Source organism: Canis aureus, chromosome 14 (genome assembly GCF_053574225.1).
Source record: "Canis aureus isolate CA01 chromosome 14, VMU_Caureus_v.1.0, whole genome shotgun sequence".
In the NCBI taxonomy this organism is placed as follows: domain Eukaryota; kingdom Metazoa; phylum Chordata; class Mammalia; order Carnivora; family Canidae; genus Canis; species Canis aureus.
In genome coordinates this window covers 6628486-6648680 of record NC_135624.1, presented here as the reverse complement: position 1 = coordinate 6648680, position 20195 = coordinate 6628486, and the positions used below count along the sequence as shown (strand labels likewise).

General features: G+C 39.2%; 1 protein-coding gene across 4 annotated transcripts in view; it reads left to right on the top strand.

The window, feature by feature from the left end:
- NCALD (neurocalcin delta) overlaps nucleotides 1–20195 on the top strand; it is a 369475-nt gene that overhangs the window by 112556 nt on the left and 236724 nt on the right. For all 4 annotated transcript variants that reach the window (XM_077846817.1, XM_077846816.1, XM_077846820.1 and 1 more), the window contains exon 2: nucleotides 870–922. The gene's annotated coding sequence lies outside the window, so the exon portion shown is untranslated. The remainder of the gene's footprint in view (nucleotides 1–869; nucleotides 923–20195) is intronic.

The following is a 20195-nucleotide window of genomic DNA, read 5'->3' as shown; positions in this document are numbered from 1 at the left end:
TAATAATCAATGATATGTAGTAGTAAAGTAGAAAGTCTTTTAAATTGGCAGCATGAATCAAAAGATAAGTTAGAAAGTTAAGAAGTGAGGGATTAGTTTAGTAATTCTTTTACTCTATAAATATTTATTAAGTTTTACTGTAAGAACAGGCCTGGGTGAGGCATAAAGATATAGCTGTGAACAAAACAACTGTGATTCCTGGGCTCACAGGGAAGGCAAGATATACTGAATTAGTAGTTGCATGAATGATGTTACAGAAGAGTGCCGACTTCTTTGAAGTGTAAATGGAGAAACTTAAGATGGTCCAGCGGAGTAGATGGCTGACTGAGGAAGTAACACTTGAGTGCAGAATGGAAGGAAAGTAGGAATAAGACAGGTGGAGGTGAGTGGGGGAGGGGAAGAGGTCATCCTAGTAGAGGAGAGAACAATGTGTATGAAAGCAGAGAAGTGGCGGGGAAGGAGAAGCTGAAGGAAGTACAGTATAGCTGGAGCAGAGATGAGAAACAGAGCTAGAGAAGTAGATGGGCATCAGATAATGAAAGACTTTCTAGGACATAATAAAGAAGTTGCCCAAAGTAAGAGGAAGCTGTGAAGGGGTTTCAGGAGGGGTATGGTGTATCATGGTTAAATTTTAGAATCATCTTTCTGGCTGCTGTGAAAAAATGGAATGCTATAGGTCAAGAGCAGATGCAAAGAACATGTAGTAGCCATTCTCACTTGATTAAAGGGAAGGAGATTAGGAGGGACAGAAGTTATCAATTATGCAGGAGAATCCTGGAGCAAGTGATAGTTCCCATCACTGGCTGCATTCCACATCATACCCTTAGTTCCTGACAACCTAAAACAAGAACTTTCTTTGTTTTTGACAGAGTGACTTCTTCTGACTTGAGCCTACAGCGTGCTTTGAGAAATCTGCCACCAGGTAAATACAGAACAAAAGTTTTCAGATTTATTTATTTATTTTAAAGGCTTTATTCATTTATTCATGAGAGATACATAGTGAGAGGCAGAGACACAGGCAGAGGGAGAAGCAGGCTCCCCGCAGGGAACCCGATGTGAGACTCGATCCCGGGACCCCAGGATCACGCCCTGAGCCAAAGGCAGATGCTCAACCACTGAGCCACCCAGGCATCCCAAGTTTTCAGATTTATAAGCCACACTTCTCTCCCAAGACTCCCTAAGACCTAAATTCAACATCTTATTTTATCCTTGCATGGCCCTAGGAGTCAGCTGCTGCCTTATTCCCATCTTGTACATGAGGAAATTGAGGCACAGAGAGGTTAGGCAACTTTATTAACAAGCACAAAGATGTTTATCACAACATAAATTATAGTAGCCAAATGAAACAAAGAGGAGAGAATCCAAACATCTAACAGTAGTTAAATTGTATCAAATCAATTATGGTAGATAATTTGATGGAGATATTTTACCAATATTCTTTATCAGATTAAGAAGTTTCTTTCCTACTCCTAGTTGATTAAAAGTAAATTAGCTCATTATGCTAAGTGAAATAAGTCAATCTGAGAAAGACAATTATATGGTTTCACTCATATGTGGAATATAAGAAATAGCACAAGGGACCATAAGGGAATGGGGGAAACTGAATGGGGAAAAATTAGAGAGGAAGACAAATAAAACATTTAACCATGTTAAATCTGGGAAACAAACTGATGGTTGCTGGGCAGGGGGAATGGGATAACTGGGTGACCCTCATTAAGGAGAGCACATGATATGATGAGCAATGGTGTTATACCATGTGTTGGCAAATTGAATTTAAATTAAAAAAAAATAAAGAAGAAATGAAGAATAAATAAATAAATCTTTAAAAAGACTTTTAAAAAAGTAAATTAGTTCACCTGCACATTGAATTTTATTGAATGTTTTGCTAATCTACTGAGGTGATCAAATTATTTTTATCCTTTGATAAAAATTTTACTCATAGTAATTTACATGTATGGATTTTCAAGTGTTAAGCTATCTTGCATTGCTAAGATAAATCCAACTTGGTCAATGTACTTTATCCTTTCTGTACTCAGTGAGATGTAGTTTCTAAATTATGTCCTGAGATTGGCTAAAATTTTCCTGTCTAGTATTTTCCCTGTCAGGAATGGTTTTCAAAGTATTAGAATTACTGGCTACTTGATTGGGTGATGATACTTGACACTAAAACAGTCGGGGCATGGTGTTTTCTTTGAGGGAAGAATTTCACCTACTGTTTTAATTTCTGATTTATTTAGATTTTATATTTCTTCTTGAGTCAGTTTTGGTAAGTTTTGGTTTTGGCTATCTTTGCAATTTCTGTTGGTTTTGTATACAGGAAGGGAATTTCTGAGTCTTGGAGTAGGTATATGTTCAGCTGTATCAAACTCTATCAAAGAGTTTTTCAAAATGTTTGCATTAATTTAAAAATTTACATGTCCATCAGGAATATGTGATGGTTCTGATTTTCCATATTTTTTCTAATACAAGATATTTTTTGTTTTGTTTGTTTGATTGGTTGTTTTTTTAATTAAAGCTCTGTTGGGGGATCCCTGGGTGGCACAGCGGTTTAGCGCCTGCCTTTGGCCCAGGGCGCGATCCTGGTAGGCCCGGGATCGAATCCCACGTCGGGCTCCCAGTGTATGGAGCCTGCTTCTCCCTCTGCCTATGTCTCCGCCTCTCTCTCTGTCTCTCTCTGTGACTATCATAAAAAAATAAAAAATAAAAAAAAATAAAAAAATAAAGCTCTGTTGGTAGGTGTGTAGAATCATATTGTAGTTTTAATTTGTATTTCCCTGACTGATATAGTTGAGTACATTTTCATATGTTAATTAACTGTGTACTTTGTTTTATGAAAGTCCCTTTCAAATCTTAAAAAATATTGAGGTGAATATTCATGTCTTTTGAAAAAAATTGAATTGTCTTATTGAATCATCTTTCTAATTGAATTGTAGACATTTTTAAATCTTTTTTTTTTTTAAACATTTTTATTTATTTATGATAGTCAGAGAGAGAGAGAGAGAGAGAGAGAGGCAGAGACACAGGCAGAGGGAGAAGCAGGCTCCATGCACCGGGAGCCCGACGTGGGATTCGATCCCGGGTCTCCAGGATCGCGCCCTGGGCCAAAGGCAGGCGCCAAACCGCTGCGCCACCCAGGGATCCCGAATTGTAGACATTTTTAATAATATGTATTTTGGATTTGAGCTTTTGCAAGATGTATGTGTTGTAAATATATTCTCTTTTTCCTGTGGTTTACCTTTCACTCTCTTAAATTCCTTTAAAATGGTGCAACTGGTACAAAGGTAAAATGGCTTTTTTCTTTTGTGGTTGACACTATGTGTCCTATTTAAGAAATCTTGGTCTTATTCTAAGTTCAGAAAGATGTTTTCTGTTTCCTCCTGAAAGCTATATTATTTCACTTTTACATTTTGATTTATAATACATCTGAAATTGATTTTATTGTGTATGATGTGAAGTAGAGGGTCAAGATTAATTTTTCTTTGTGGATACAACTTGACCAAGCAGCATCCTTTTGTACAATTTATCTGTTTATTTATTTTGGTTTGGCCTTCTGAGGAATAATTAACACACAGTAAAATGCACTCTCTTGAAATTTATGATTTGATAAGTTTCAGCAAATGTATAAAATCATGTAACCACCAGAGTAACAATGCAGAGGATAGCCAACACCTGAAAGTGCGTTCCTTGGCAGTAGATGTACTTTCCCTAGTGGCAGCCCTGACAACTACTGATCTGATGTCTGTCGCAGAATTTTCTCTTTTCATAATATGTAAGTGAAGTTGCAGAGTATGTAGACTTTCGTTTCAGACTTCTTTCATTTAGCATAAAGTTTTGAGATTCATGCATGTTTTTGCCTATATCAATAGTTTTTTTCTTTTCTATTGCTAAGTAGAATTCCATTGTGTGAATGTACCACAATGTGTTCATCCATTCATCAATTAATGAACATGGATTGTTTGTAGTTTTTGGTTATATGAATAAAGCTACTATAATCTTTAGTTAATGGATCTTTGTATAGATATATGTTTTAAGTTACTAGAAGTAGGATTATTGGATCATGTGGTAAGTATAGCAACTATATTTTTAGTACTATTTGAGAAAAATTCCTCTGGCTGTTTTAAAAGTAACTGTATCATTTTGCATTTCAGTCATCAATACATGAAAGTTTAGATGTTCCTCAGCCTCCCAGCACTTGATATTAATTAGTCTTTGTAATTTTAGCATTTTGTGTTGGTATACAGTGGTACCTCATTGTAGCTTTCATTCTCATTTCCCCAGTGATTAATAATGTGAACACCATTTCATATGCTTGTTTACTGTCTGTATATCTTCTTTGGTGAAGTGTCTGTTCAAATTGTTCACCCATTTTTAAACTTACATTACCTTTCTGTTACTGATCCATAATTGAATATATTAGGGATATAAACCCTTTATCAAACATGTGCTTGCAAATACCTTTTGCCAGTCTGTGGCTTGTTTCTTCATATTCTTAAAAGTGTCATTAAAAGAACAGAAGTTTTTATTTTTCACGAAGTTCAGCTTTCAAGTTATCAATCTTTTTCTTTTATGGGTATCAGTTTTGTGTCCTAAGAAATCCTTACAAGGAGTTGTGTTAATCTTGTTAGCAGATGACAAGATCGGTAGTTAGTAGAGACTTAGTAGGGTGGGGTTGAGCTTCTGGTTGCTGTAGTTACCTTCAGTCCACTAGACTCCACCATTCTCCACTGGTGGCCAGTAGTTACCTTATGCTTAGTGTGGCTGGTGTGCCAGAGGGCTTTTCCCACTGTCAAACTCCATTCTCTGCTTTCAGCAGACCTGCCACACCTGCTCCACTGAATCTCTCCACGTTGGTGCTCACCTAGGAGTAGAGTGTTCTTGCTCAGTGCTCAGTGTAATGCAGTGGCAGTGGTGGTGGGGTTGTCAGTTCTGCTGGTCCAGCCTCAGTCTTGGGCAGGCCTGTGTGTCTACACTTTGGGACCTGACCTTTGTCTCTGTTCCTCCTCTTCTTCATGGCAGCCAATCTCTGCCTTGTGTCTCTGGGTGTCTTAGCGGGAGACGGCTTCCTGCCCCTCCATGGGTTATAGCAGACCTCTTCTTTGTGTCAGGACCAGATTCTGAATTTGAGAGTTTGTTGTCCGTCCATCAGGGCAGATAGCTTTTGCTTCTGCCTTTCTCAAGAATCGGTGGATCTTTGCTTGGATCTTCGGAGTAGGAAGGTTTTCTGCTCCTTTCCCAGTGGTTTAAAACTCTTGCTTGGGCAGCCCGGGTGGCTCAGCAGTTTAGTACCGCCTTCAGCCCAGGGCCTGATCCTGGAGACCTGGGATCAAGTCTCACGTCAGGCTCCCTGCATGGAGCCTGCTTCTCCCTCTGCCTGTGTCTCTGCCTCTCCCTCTCTCTGTGTCTCTCATGAATAAATAAATAAAATCTTAAAAAAAAACAAAACAAAACACCTCTTGCTTAACGTGGAATAAAGTTGTGAGAAGTGGATGGGTTTCTTGGTCCTTCTAAAGGATCACTCTTCTGTCTCCGACCCTGCCCTTAATCCTTCTCAGGAGTAGCACTGGAAACCTATGGGAAAACAAGCTTGAAAGAGGCTCCCAGGGACTCCATACTGTCATGCTAGCACACACTAGCCCTTGAGGACTCATGAACATTTTGGCTGTTTTCTTCCTCCCTGCTTTTATGATGACTACTTTCTCCGACAGCACTCTGTCAAAGGCGACAGTCTGTGTGTCCCATCTGTCCTTGGAGGTCCATGCCATTCTCTAAATTAGTTCACCTGGTTGTCTTGTAACCTTAGCTCTTCGACTGGCTCATAACAAGTTATGCTTCTGTTGATTATGCAGCTTTTTCTGGGGTTTTCTGTATCTTCAGTGGATACAGAACGATGTTGCAGCTTTCTAAGAGCCACTGGTATTAAAGGAACACTTAGATTGTAAATAAAAATGCCAGTCAGAAATGGTGGAAAGCCGAATCAAAAGAAGGCAATAAAACCACAATCCAAAACTTAATGGGAAAGCTGAGAGGCTTTAAATTTTCTTCTTCTCTTGGGTTGGCTCTACTTGGTATTCTCTTTAACTTCTCAGGAAGTAACTGCCTACAGTGGCAGGAATCACACAATAGAATAGCTTGATTCTGAGGGCTGGGGTGAGGAAAGGAGGAAGAGTGCCTCTCTCTGCCCTTGTTGCCTTTCAAGAGAAGGAGAGGAGAAAGAGAGTCACGGGAAAAGAAGAGGACAGAGACCATAGGCAGGCAACTGCAGAGGTTTGTAGCTTCTCAGAAAAGGGGTGTAAAGTGTAGTATCCTGAAGAACACCTGATGTCCACAGCACCTAGGAGTCCAATATCATGATTCCCCAGCTATCCCAGGAGCAGTCACATCATCTTGTAGCTTAGATATGTTTAACCCTCTGCATCCTTGCTATTCCAAAGGTGGTCCAGGGACCAGTAGCTGCAGCAGCAGCCGCTGAGGGCTTATTAGAAATGCAGAATGCGGGTCCCATTCAGACCTGCTGAATCAGAACCTGCATTTTTTTAAAATTTTTATTTATTTATGACAGTCACAGAGAGAGAGAGAGAGAGAGAGAGAGGCAGAGACACAGGCAGAGGGAGAAGCAGGCTCCATGCACCGGGAGCGCAACGTGGGATTCGATCCCGGGTCTCCAGGGTCCCGCCCTGGGCCAAAGGCAGGCGCCAAACCGCTGCGCCACCCAGGGATCCCCAGAACCTGCATTTTAACAAGATCCAGAGGGATTTTATGCACTTGGATCTTTGAGAAGCGGTGTTTTACATAATCACTGTTTCTGTTTCTTTTCATTTTTAGCCAACTGTGCTTTTAATAATGAGATTAAAATCCTTCAAAGTCAAAATATTGTGAAGGTAATCCTACCTTAAGAATAAACCAGGGACATAGTGAACAAAAATAAGGCATTTAAATGAATTTTCTAGTTAAATTACTGAATTTAATTGAACAATAATCATTGATATGCATACTTAAAACTTCTTATTTTCAAATTCTTTCTTGAGTTTTGGTTCTTAGCACTCAAAACCTTGACTCTTGTAGCAGGGATTTTTCTGTTGCTTCTTATAAAGGTGTTTCTTAGACCTATGTAGTCGGCCTCATAGAGGCAGTCTGGCATTCCTCTCCACCTTGGTTTCAGCTGAAGAAACAGGCTCCTGCATGAAGCTTCTATTGTTGCTTCAAAACCAGGCCCAAAGGGTCCTAGCAAGGATCCATCCCTCTGTCAAGGTGTTTGCCAAGAGCCATCAGCTTTCGAAGCTTCCCAACTTTGAGTAATTTATGATGCAACAATGAGACTGTGTTGCCAGAATTTGAATTTTCTTTGTTTTTTCTCAACTTTCAATGAAAGTTAATTTTTACATTTATCCCAGTTCTTAAGTTGTTCTCTTTCCTTTGATACCGTAAAAAAGCCAGCCGCACTGGATTAGAGTGTCTGCTTTCCTCTTATTTTTCCTTTTGCTTTCTACCCAGGTATTTTAAGGCCTGCCTGTCCTACCCCTTAGTGGGAGACATGAAGTCAGAGAGATCTGGTGATATTATTAATTTGTTTTAACATGCTTTTTTCACCATGGGACCATCATGTATGTGTTCTCAGCAGGTTGAGGAGGGCACAAGGTCATGGCTCCTGATGGAGGCAACCCAGGCAAAGAGTTGTCTCAGTTGTCCAAGGCCACTGAATTCTACTTTAGTGTCCGTGGTCAGCCTTAGCTGCAATCTGGGAAATGGATCTTTGAGTTGCGCATATTACTGCTATGAAGGAAATCAGGGCTAGCTTTGCTATGGGTGAGGAACTAAATGCAGACTGTAGACAGGGAGCTAAATCTTGGCTTTATTCTCAGGGATGCTGGGTTGGAGGAGCTTAAATTATGGTCAGGGTCAGCTATAATCAGGTCTCCAATTACTTTTGCTGCTGAAATATTCTTTCATGGGAAAGAAAAATAAATAATACTGAGGCCAGAAGTAGAAGGGAGGGTGCCCAGACGTCTGAGTTCTTTCCTTCACTCAGTCTCAGCCACTTGAGAAGTCACCCCCTGGAGGATGAGTGAAGGAATGCAGCTAAAGGAAGCAGTCACCTTCCAGTAGTTTTCAGAAGACAGTTTTATGTGCCCAGAGAATGGTGCTGGGGAGGAGAGCATGGTGCACCTCTGAATAATTGTTATATCCATATGTGTGTGTCCTACACACACAAAAACACACCCATGATCTTAGCATATATTATTCCCTAGTGTGACACAGCTGTGTTATATTTGTTTCTTTATATACTTTTCTCAATGCCTGTCGTTAATGACCTTGTAGTATAGACAGTAATCGGCTATAGGAGTTGAGAAAAGGGAGAGTCACAGGCACTGAAGTTTGTGAATTCCTCACACAGGAGATGCAGACAAAGTGTATACATTGCAAAGAGTGGGTAGCATTATCCCAGGAAGAGAAGGGTGATTTGTGGTGAATGTAGGATGGGCTGTAGCCAGCAGACTTCTAGTTATGTTGGGAGCACACTGAAAGGCTCTTCATAGGGTCTCCTCCATTGCTACACAGCAACGCACCAACCGACAAACAAGCTGCTGCTACTCCCCTAACCCATTGGTGTGCAACAGGGTCTGGCCCCTTTGTGCAGCCTTTTCATCCTTGACTCCTACAGTCATGCTGATTTGAAAACCCACAACAAGAAGCCCTGCTCCCTACACAAGGCTCAGCTCAGGCTTGTGAGCTGACAGCTAATTGTCGCTGCTGATTGCTTTGCTGACAGTGCTTTGTGGCTATTTTGGTTTTTTGCAAGCATTCTTTAATTAGAGGAAATGACATCGTGAGCTGTCCAATCAGTCTCTTGTCGGATATTATTACATTTGTAGGAGAATCAGGCAACATTTAGGTTTCTTCCTGCCAAGCTGATATGAGGGTTGTGGCCTGTGGTGCATTTGGCTTGGCAAAGCAGTGACCCCCACCCAGCTCTGAGACAGGTTTGCCACTGGTGTGAGGGAAGAACATTTTTCATTTCTAGTGTTAGCTCAAAGTGTGCAAGGCTCCATGGGGCCCCCTGTTCATGCAGCAATGTCACACTGAAAATTTATGCTTCATAGTGACTATTGCCCTGATAGGATGTTGACTCTTTTCTCTCTGCAGATGAGTTATATCAGGATTCTTCTGATATTTACCTTTCTGGTTAACATGGAAAGGTGCTTCTATTTTTCCCTGAAGAAACACAGATATGAATGGCTTCTATTTGATGAAGTTTTAGAGGTGGTTTTTCACGTAGTAAAGAAAGTGAGATCTTACTACATTGCTTTAATCAATAGGAAGAAAGAGCTTGTTAAAAATTATTCTGAATTATAAAATAAGTTTGAAGAGCTTTACAACTCTTCACAAAGTAACTGAAATCCACAGAATAACTTTTACTAATTGTTTTTTAAGTATGACTGCCTTCTAAAACTACTTTACTGAATGTTTTATTTTGGAATAGCTGTGTTTATTTTCATATGAACCATGTGTGAAAATTTGAAAAATCAGTTTATCTAATGCTGATAGATAAACTGCATTTTATGGACCTTATTTAATTATTTTTTTTCCTAAGTTTTTTGGTTTTGGTATTAACTGCCTTGCAACAAGGATTATTAAGCATGCTAGGGTGTCCTCAGGGTTAGCAAAACAGCCTGAGTTACAGTTCCTGCTCTCTAAAAACTTACCTTCTAATTGGGAAACTAACATTCTCTAGTAGTCCTTTCGGCATGGCTTCTTCCACACATCTCTGTGGTTACATGGTTTTTCTCCAGGAGTGTTGAATATTGGAGCAGAGAACACAGAATACAGGGTGGATCCAGGGTTAAAAAGAAAAAGACAAAGATAGTTAGGGTTCTGTGGAGAGATCATAAGCATCTCAGATTGTGCCCAGAAGGAAAGGAGGCCAAGGGGTGTGTGTGGGTGTGGAAGGGTGGGAAGGATCATGAAGATGGAAGAAATGATTAATGGACATGGTGGGTGTGTGGACGCCAAAGACAGAAGGACTCCATGAGGTCAACATGGGGCAAGAGAGATAGAGTAAAATGCTATCTATTTTCTCCAAGTCTGTCTGATCTCTTCAACCAAAGGGCAAAATGGGCCAGGCCTGGCATTTCTTTTTGTGTCTTTTTTAGCTCTTGGTTTGCTGTGATACTCTAGCACAGGCTTCCTAAATGTTTCCCAAAGAAATTCAGCTCACTCTTGGGTTTTGTGAAGATCATTTGAGGTCATTATCAAATTTCTTTCACACATATGGAAATGATTGAGGTACTCATTTATTCATGTCTATGGTGACCCCCAAAGTGATTCCTGGCATAATCTGAGGGTGGCATGAACATGCCCATGTGCTCTATAGTGAAAAGGAAGTCTCTGTCATCTGATATTTGTTCATTACTGTTGGGTGAAGGGAAAATATCATCCCTAGAGAGACAGTTTAGGTAGACTTCAGAGAGTCCCACATGCCAGCATGTTACTTTGCTTTACCGATAAAGCCAAAAATGCTGTTTCTTTATATAGGTCAATAGTTTTCCTTTTCATTTTCATGATTTTTCAGGCTAAGTGCATTTGAGGCCCAAGTGAACAACTTAAACTTCCTGATCTTCTTACTGTTCCCCTGCTTAACATTCAACTTTTTCTTGGGTTTATATTTAGCTGAAGTAATCTTGATGAAAGACTTCCACAACTGAAGTCACAGCAAAAACTAGAGAATAAAATTTTAATTTGGAATAAGAGCTAAAATGTCACAAGATAATTCCTATACATTCTTGTATATTTCATAATTAACCTGCCATTCCCTGGGCATTATGCCCCCTGTGAGTTCTTTGCAATGGCATCTTACATTCACTTGGTTATCCTGGTGCTGGTCCCTTGCTGGGACACAGCAGGGGCTCACAGCTGTATGTACATCTGTGGCAAATGTGTCAGATGTTCAGTTCAAACACACCAGAAGTGACTCTAGTGCAGATTTTCTTAGGTAGCATTTTCAGGTTCCTTAACCTGTACCCCAGACACCACAGACTTGATCAGAATCATGCAGTTACCATGGTATCTAGAGAGCCCTTTGAAATTCATCGACTTCTCCAGGCAGAGAAAAAGATGGAAAACTGCTCTAATAGAATATTTTCTACCTTAGAAGCTGAGAATAGACACTATATCTGAAACAGAAAATCTGATTTTTCAAAACTTCTCTCAAGCATAATCTTTTATAACTGCTGAAAACTGCTCACAGGTTTTGTATGTACTAGCACTGACTTTAACAGATTTTTTTCATCACTGATCTGGAAGCTTCTTTTTGAATAAAATAGAAATGTGAGTGGCTCTGGCTAAGATATCCTTTTCAATTGTAGAGAAGAGTTAGACTAACTGGGCTCTCCTGTTTGTTCAGGGAGAGTGAAGCAAAAATGGGTCTAGCTGTGAATAAAATGGCAGGCCTGCCTGCTTTCTTCACAGGAGACTTCTCCCCCTGATAAGTTCTTTGATGCTAATTTAATTCTCACTACTTACTAACTCCAAAGCAACAGAGTTTATATCTTTGAAAGGGTTGCTTTTTATAAAATCTTGTCTGAAATTTCTGCTTAATGGAAAGGCCACTGAACCATTACCTTTCTGGCTTAGAGTTAGTAGACAGGGACTGTTTAAGTCATTAATTTGTATCGCTTGACATTTTTATAACACTTTACAATGTTCAGAGCACATTTACATCCATTGTTATTTGAGCTATGTAACAGCCTTTATAAGGCAAAGAGAAGTTTTGGGTTTTTTTATTCCCCCCCCCTTTTTTTTTTTTTTGGAATGACAGGAGAGTGAGAAAGATTATGTCTCCTTTAATTCATTGTTAGATCTCCTTCTTCCTTCCTTCATTGTTAGATTTCCAGGGTCTAGACTAGTGCTATATCACATAGTAGGTGCTCAATGAAATTTTTGTTAATAAACAAGTAATAATAATGATAACATTTTCACTTCTACTTTTTTGCTTCTTACATTGGAAACATTGTACATTCCAATGGCATAGAAAATGCTGAATATAAGCGTTACAGGCTACTGAAAATAAATAGTGACATGGGTATAGTGGGGAAGTACAGATTGTCAGTTCATCAAAGTAATGGGTGAAGAATACTGAACTGAGCTGTAGAAAAAAACACAGAAGACACTGAAAATATAGGTCCTGCCTTCAAGAGCTTGAAATCAACTTGGAGAAACCCACCATGGAAAAGATGAAGAAAGTCACTCAGTCTGTTTGGTTGGCCCTGCCCTCTTAGAAACTTGGGTGGAAAAAATAAAAAGGACATGCATTGAAAAAAACCTTGATCTCAGAGGGAGGAGGAAGTAGAAGAACTCTACTGTCACTTTCTTTGTTTGGTTCTATAATTACCTGTACCCTTTCAAGTGTTTTTATGCAAGAAACTAAATGCAGAGACTGGTCGAGGGATGAATCATTCATCCCTAATTAACTGGCATAGAAGGTGAACTTTGACAAAGCTTCAATTGGCTCTTTTCCTTAAATAGTCAAGTAATTATGCTGTAATTTAGCATCAGTAAACAAATCTTTCCATCCTTATCTCAACCAGAACGAATAGTTTCCAAGTCCCTTAAGGATGGTACTTTTCAAGTACCTGCTGCTTGAGTACCTGCTGCTGAAATTCTGATTCAGGGGCTTGATGCAGAGCCTGGGAGTCTGCCCCCACCCCCACTGCCTTTTAATATACATGCTGTTTTGGAATAATTTTATATTCATAGAAAAGTTGCCAAGATAATACAGAAATTTCCTTTATTTCCTTCACCTAGCTTCCCCTAATGTTAACTTCTTAAATAACCAGAATACATTTGTCAAAATTAAGAAATTAATATCAGTGTAATAATGCTAAGCTACAGACTTTATTCCAGTTTCATCAGTGTTTGCACTAACATCCTTTTCCTGTTCAATCTAGGACATTCCATTCCATTTTGTCAATCTACCTCCTTCATCTCCCTGGATCTGTGATAATTTCCTTGGATCTGCATTTTTAAACCCCAAGTGGTTCTCAGATATAAAACTCAACACCCATTGCTCTTCCAAAGCCAGGGACACACCTGGACACATCAGACAAATGCTAAGAATCCTGTGGTGAGGGTGGGTAGGAGGGAGGGAGAATGTGGGTTGGGGGACCTCCCCTTGCCTGAGGAAACCTTGTGTTTTTCATTCCAAGTCATGCTCCCATTGGTTAGGGACCCAGCAGGAAACAGAAGGCACACTCTGGAGGACTCTGAGGAGAATTGAGCAAAAGTACTATTTACAGAGGTGTAGACAGAGTGAAGGGAACAAATAAGGGATACTAAGACAACCAGGAATGCCAGGAATGCTTAGCAATGAGAAGCTTCTACTCTTTTTGGAATGGGGGCAAGAGGAGCAGTAGTCAGGGATGTGTAGTTGGAGAGCCAGTCACTGCCAGAACTGTAGGATTCCTATGTTCAGAGGACATGGAGGAGGGAGACCTGGGTCTTTATCACACTACCCTGGTCTCCTGTTGGTGCCTCCCATTGGCAGAACTCCATAAGGAGCCAGAAGGCAGGGGATTAGGCAACATAGTTCCTGGGCACAGAGAAGGGAGGGATAGGTGGAGAATGGGTCTGGACAATGGATTTAGAGAGGGGTGGAGGTGAGAACCAGCACTGTATAAAGCAAAATACAGAAGAGATAGCCTGATTAGTTCATTGTGGCTGAGTTAAAATGTGTGCTCTGCTTATTAATTCATAGCTACTATGTCATTAGGGGTCCGTAGCTTAATAAAAAAAAAAAGAGAGAGAGAGAGAGTATCCAATAAAAACATTACATTTAGCCTTGGAAACTGTACAGTTTATCAGCTTGTTGCAAAATCAACAAATATTCTTTTGGTAGATTAATGATATAAAAAGAAAGGTAGCCTCCAGCTAAATAAATAAATATCCAGACTGAAGAAAAAAAGTCCCACCTGAGATATGGTCATAGAACTGATCATGGATTTCGGTGTCATATACCAACTTGTATAAACTGGATAAACCAATGCATTAAGTTTTTTTTTTTTTTAATTGGCCCTAGTTTTTGAAAGGCATTATCATCACCCTTTCTACAGTATAGTGAATTGAATTCTGGGCACCCCAAAAAAAGATTCAGACAATGTTCTTCTTTTCCTAATTGCCAAAGAATAGGGATGGATAAAAAGCTCATCTTTTTTCAAGCATCCATGTGACTTATGGAGAATCTCTAGTCTTTAGAATTGGCTTTCCTGAGGTGTATCCAATGGGAATTTACTGATGGTAGAGATGAAAAGTGTATATTTTGCCCCCTCATTTCAAAAAAAGAGTAGAAGTTACAAAGGATGAATATTAGCTATATTTTACTGCTGTTGACATTAAGCTTCACATTAAATACATTTTTCCCAAACAGAAAGCTTGGTGGAGGTTTGTTTTGCGCATGCATGTTTTTTGCAGATATTGGTCTTCTCTTGTGTTTGCCCACCATCCTCAGCCAGGGCATAAGCTCTTCTATATTTATTTTGCACAGTAGTTGCATTGGGATCTTGGCAGGAAACAGAATTTGCCTCAGAGAGTTTGAATTAAGAGAATTTAATGACAGGGCTGTTGCAGACCTGTTGGCAATGTTACAGAAACAAACAAGGGCTGGTTCAGCACCCAGTAACCAACAGCAAAGGGGAAGCCATTGCCCAGGCTGAAGGGATAAGGGGAACAAATAGTGGAGTCCAGTGAGGGTTGTAATTAAGGAGGAAGGGTCACTCAACAGAAGCCATAGCTGTAAAGGGAGAAAACTCTTGCCAGACACTGAAGTAAAATAGGGGGAGAGTAGGGGAAATAGTACCACACTGCTCTCTTCCCACCTTCCTGTATTTGACTGGTGCTCCCCACTAGTCAAACTCAACAGGAAGCTAGAGGCCCAGGGTGTATAGGTGATCACAACCCCTAACCCTACACCACCCCTACTCCACCCGCAGCCCTGGACAGGAAAGGTGAAGTATGGTTGGGGATGTTGTAGAGGGGGAATTGGGAATAACCAGCAAAATGATCCATTGTCATTGAGCCCCTAGAATGATTATTTTGTGACATTAGGTTTGGAGAAAATGCAAAGTGGATGCATTAAATTAATAAGCAAATTAATTTTCTATAAAGCCAGTTTTCCCTAGCCTGCTCTGAAGTTTTACTACATAAAGTTTTCTAAAGTTTCTTTAGTCTCACTGTGTGGTGAGAAACATGTTGACCTTTAATATAATATGGAACCTCATTTTGACCTCTGGGGGCCCTGAGGGAGGGAGATCAACATAGCTTGTGTTATTGGTTGTCCCAACTGCCATTTTCAGAGTTCAAATGTGCAATAGTTCCCTCTTATCCATGATTTTGCTTTCCATGGTTTCAGTTATCTGCCATAACTGTGGTCCACAAGCTGATGATCTTCCTTCTGAGTATCCTCAGAAGGTCGCTAGTAGCCTAATGCTACCGCATAGTGCCTGTGTCATTCATGTCAATTCATTTCATCACGGGGACATTTTATCATCTCACATCATCACAAGAAGAAGGATGAGTATGGTAAGATATTTTGAGACAGAGAGGAGACTGCATTCACATAACTTTTATTTCGGTATATTGCTATAATTGCTTTATTTTATTGTTATTGTTAATCTCTTACTGTACCTATTTTATAAATTAAACTTCATCATCGGTATGCATGTATGGGAAAAAAACCCCATAGTATATATATTGGCTTGGTATATCTGCAATTTCAGGCATCCACAGGGGTCTTGGAACACAGTCCCAGTAGATAAAGGGAGACTACTATATGCTTTTATTGTTTTAATGGGTTGTTTCCGTTGAAGCGAAATGTAAGTACCAAATAATCATTTCCAGTTGTTCATTGATTATTTGTGCATAAATTATTTAATGAGAATGGACCCAGATAACCAAGTGATAGGTTCATTTCTGGGAAAAATGTTGACTCTAGCCCATACCCCCCAGTTGGAGATTATTTGAAAATAAAAGCAGAGTAACAAAACTATCTTCAAGGGTTCCGGTAACTTGAACCAACCTGGTCTTGGGCTCATTTAAGAATTTTTTTCCAGGAGGCTCAGAGAAAGAACTGAAAATAGACTGGTTGAAGCAATTTCAGTAAAAGGACCTGAAAATGTTTTCTTTAGCGCAGGGTTTTTAGTGAGTGACAAGTCAACAGTGCCCAGAAGATTGCATTATTGGGAAAAGAAGTTCATATTTGATTTTCCTTTTCCTTGTGGGCTATTTCTCTTTAATGCATTCTATCGAATCTTTAAATGTGATGCATGACAGTCTATCAGTCTCCTCTATTTTCTGTAATATTTTTGTCTATATCACACACTTTTTCTTTCCAGATTTGTGATGGATTCTTAGGCAGGGCTACCTTCATCTAAACGGCTCCAGAAAAAACATAAAATCATGCTCTTAAACTTCAAGGGTCTTTCATAGCTTAAATGATTTAATTGCAATTTTGAGCAAAACTAAAGAAAAATCTGTTGATTATGCTTTATATGAGGGGAATGTCATCGCTTTAAGTGGCTAGAATCAATAAGCTGCTGATAGTTACTCGAAGGGAGTACTAAGACTTAATTTGCCTTTACTGATCTGACCTAGGCAGGGCGTTAGAGCAGGTAGGAAGTGGTTAGTGCTAGGCTATGCTACCTACTATAACTTAAGAACCTGAACCCATGGTAACAGGCATTAGTATTGATATCAAGATCACTTCTGTCCTTGCAGATATTTTTGTCTTGTGTCAGGATCTTTTTCCAATGATCCCGTGGAGGTAAACACTGATGCATCTTTCTTTAACTCTGGTGCCTTCCACACTCCCTCAAAATCAATTAGTCACTATGATCCTAGCTTTGCAAGAGAGACTCATTTCCTTTCCACTGTCATTTCAATAGGCAAGGACCCTCCTAATGGCCTAGTTATTGAGATAACCTCCTGCAAGGCTGCCAGCTCATAGTATTAACTTGCTTCTAGAAAGGAAGCTTCCTAGGCCATCATATTTATCAGGATCTGCCTCTGCTCAGAAACTTTCAGCCAGTTATCACTTACAGAGCAAAATCCCTGTCAGTAACCAACTAATAAATTTCCATGAGCAGCTGCTGTGGGCAAGGCCCTGTGCCTGGTGCTGTAGGAACACAGACCATGTCCACTTACCTGTTCACTTTGTGTCTGTCCTTGATTAATTTGTCATTTCCTATCAAGCAGGAATTATACTTGCTGTGTATAAGTGCACAGCAGCAAGATTGGCTTCTAATCAGCATTCCTGATTACATATTTTTTGTCGAGGATTACTATAAGTTATGCAGCTTGGAAAACTATAATACATAGTCTCCTCAAGGCTCCTTGGTGTGGCTCCTAATATTTCTGAAACTTTCTGTTTAGAATTATCTTCTGAACTGTTAAGTTGTAAAAGCAAGAGTCTAATTACTGCATTCTTTTGTTCAAGACAAAATTTGCAGAATGCCTGCTTAGTAGTAGGTGCTGTGCCAAGACTTAGCATGCTAAGATAAAAAGTCCACCAAACAAAGACTACCAGGGATACGCCATAGTCAAACAAACAGGTTTATTAGCTTGAAGCAGCAAGGGAGAGCACATACCATAGAGGGTTGTAGAGCATTTCAACTGGGTGAAGATGGATTTTAGGAAAGAATATCTACAGAGTTTGTAAAATGAATTAGTCATAGAATGGTCTTGGCTAGAGATTGGTTAGAATTTATAAAGTACGAAATTGCTGAAACAGTCAGTGGTCTTTAAGACTTATGGCTTTGTGTGGATTATTCTTAGACTAGATTGTCTGTGGTCTTATTTAGAATATCATTGGTCTAAATGAGCAGGTGTTAAAGAGTCTGAACTTAGTATGTCTTGTGTGTCATGGTTTGGTACAATTTTTCTATTTTTGTGAATCATAGTACAATTTTGCAAGTGTGGTTTCTGTTTCAATTTTCAATCCTCCCTCACATCCTATGGCCAACTAAACTGGTTTTCCCTTTTTTAGAAGAATAATGACAAAGCTCTTGTCCTCAAAGAATTCTCAGCCTAGGTTATTATAATATAATTGGACATATTCCATAATAAGATACAAATAAGGTGTTACGGAGTTCAAAATAAATAACTTCAAGAAAAAAACTATCATTTTGTTGAAATCCTAACATATACAAAGCTCCACATATATTATATACAAAGCAAATAACATGCATTATTTTATCTAATCCTCAGCACCCATATGAAATTGGTGGTACTTTTCATATCCTCAATTAAAGGCAAGAAATTAAGATGTGAAGAGTTTAAATAACCCACTCAAGCTGGCCACCCAGCTAAGGGATGATAGATCTAGGACTTTATTAAACAAACATTCACTAGATACTGTTCTAGGTGCTTTATACAATCCCCAAAATAGGCCTTTGAAGTAGCTACTGCTTTTTATCCTATTTCACTAATGAGGAAGCTAAGCAATAGAAAGTGAAGTAACCTATCTAAGGTCACAGCTTGTGACCACATTATGGAGGTGGGGCTCAGACCTGGGCAGCTTTCTTCCTGGTCCATGCACATCACTGCCTTGTCTGCTGCTTTTCTTGAGTCCTTGTCTTTGGCTTCTTACTTCTGTGTTCTTTTTTTTTTTTAAGACTTTATTTAAATTCAAGTTAGTTAACACGTAGTATATTATTAGTTTCAGGGCTAGTATTTAGTGATTCATCAGTTACATATAATATCCAGTGCTCATTACATCAAGTGCCCTCCTTAATGCCCATCACCCACTTATCCCATCCCTCTGCCCACCTCCCCTCTAGCAACCCTCAGTTTGTTCCTTAGAGTAAAGAGTTTCTAATGGTTTCCTTCCCTCTTTGTTTTTATCTTATTCATTTTTCTTTTTCTTTTCTTTTCTTTTCTTTTTTTCTTTTCTTTCTTTTCTTTTTCCTTTCTTTCCCTATGTTCATCAGTCTTGTTTCTTAAATTCCACATATTAGTTGAATCATACGGTATTTGTCTTTCCCTAACTGACTTATCTCATTTAGCATAGTATATTCTAGTTCCATCCATGTCACTGCAAATGGCTGGATTTCTTTCTTTTGAATGGCTGAATAATATTCCATTATATATATATACATATATATATATATATATATGTATATATATCACATCTTTTTTATCCATTCATCAGTTGATGGACATCTGGGCTCTTTCCATGTTTTGACTATTGTGGACATTGCTGATATAAACAATGGAGTGCATGTGCCCCTTCAAATCACTATTTTTGTATTCTTGGGGTAAATACCTAGTAGTCCAATTGCTGGGTTATAGAGTAGTTCTATTTTTAACTTTCTGAGGAACCTCCATACTGTTTTCCAAAGTGGCTGCACCAGTTTGCATTCCCACCAACATTGTAGAAGGTTCCCCTTTCTCTGCATCCTTGCCAACATCCATGGTTTCCTGAGTTGCTAATTATAGCCATTCTGAACAGTGTGAGTTAGTAGCTCATTGTGGTTTCGATTTGTATTTCCCTGATGATGAGTGATGTTGAGCTTTTTTGTGTGTGTATCTGTTAGCCGTTTGTATGTCTTCTTTGGAGAAATGTCTTTTCTTCTGTCCATTTTTTTACTGGATTTTTTGGTTTTTGGATGCTGAGTTTGATAAGTTCTTTATCAAGTTTGAGTACTAGCCCTTTATCTGATATGTCATTTGCAAATATCTTCTCCCATTCCATAGGTTGCCTTTTAGTTGTGTTGATTGTTTTCTTTGCTGTGCAGAAGCTTTTGATCTTGATGAAATCCCAATAATTCATTTTTGCTTTTCTTTCTTTTGCCTCTGGAGATGTGTCTAGTAAGAATTTACTGTAGCCATGGTCAAAGAGGCTGTGTTCTCCTCTAGGGTTTCTGATGGATTCTTGTCTCACATTCAGGTTTTTCATCCATTTTGAACTTATTTTTGTGGATGGTGTAAGAAAGGGTCCAGTTTCACTCGCCTGCATGTTGCCGTCCAGTTTTCCCAACACCATTTGTTGAAGACATGGCATTTTTCACAAAGCTGGAACAAACAGTTCTGAAATTTGTATGGAACCAGAAGAGACTCTGAGTAGTCAAAGTAATGTTGAAAAAGAAAGCCAAAGCTGGAGGCATCACAATTCTGGACTTTGAGCTTTATTACAAAGCTGTAATCATCAAGAC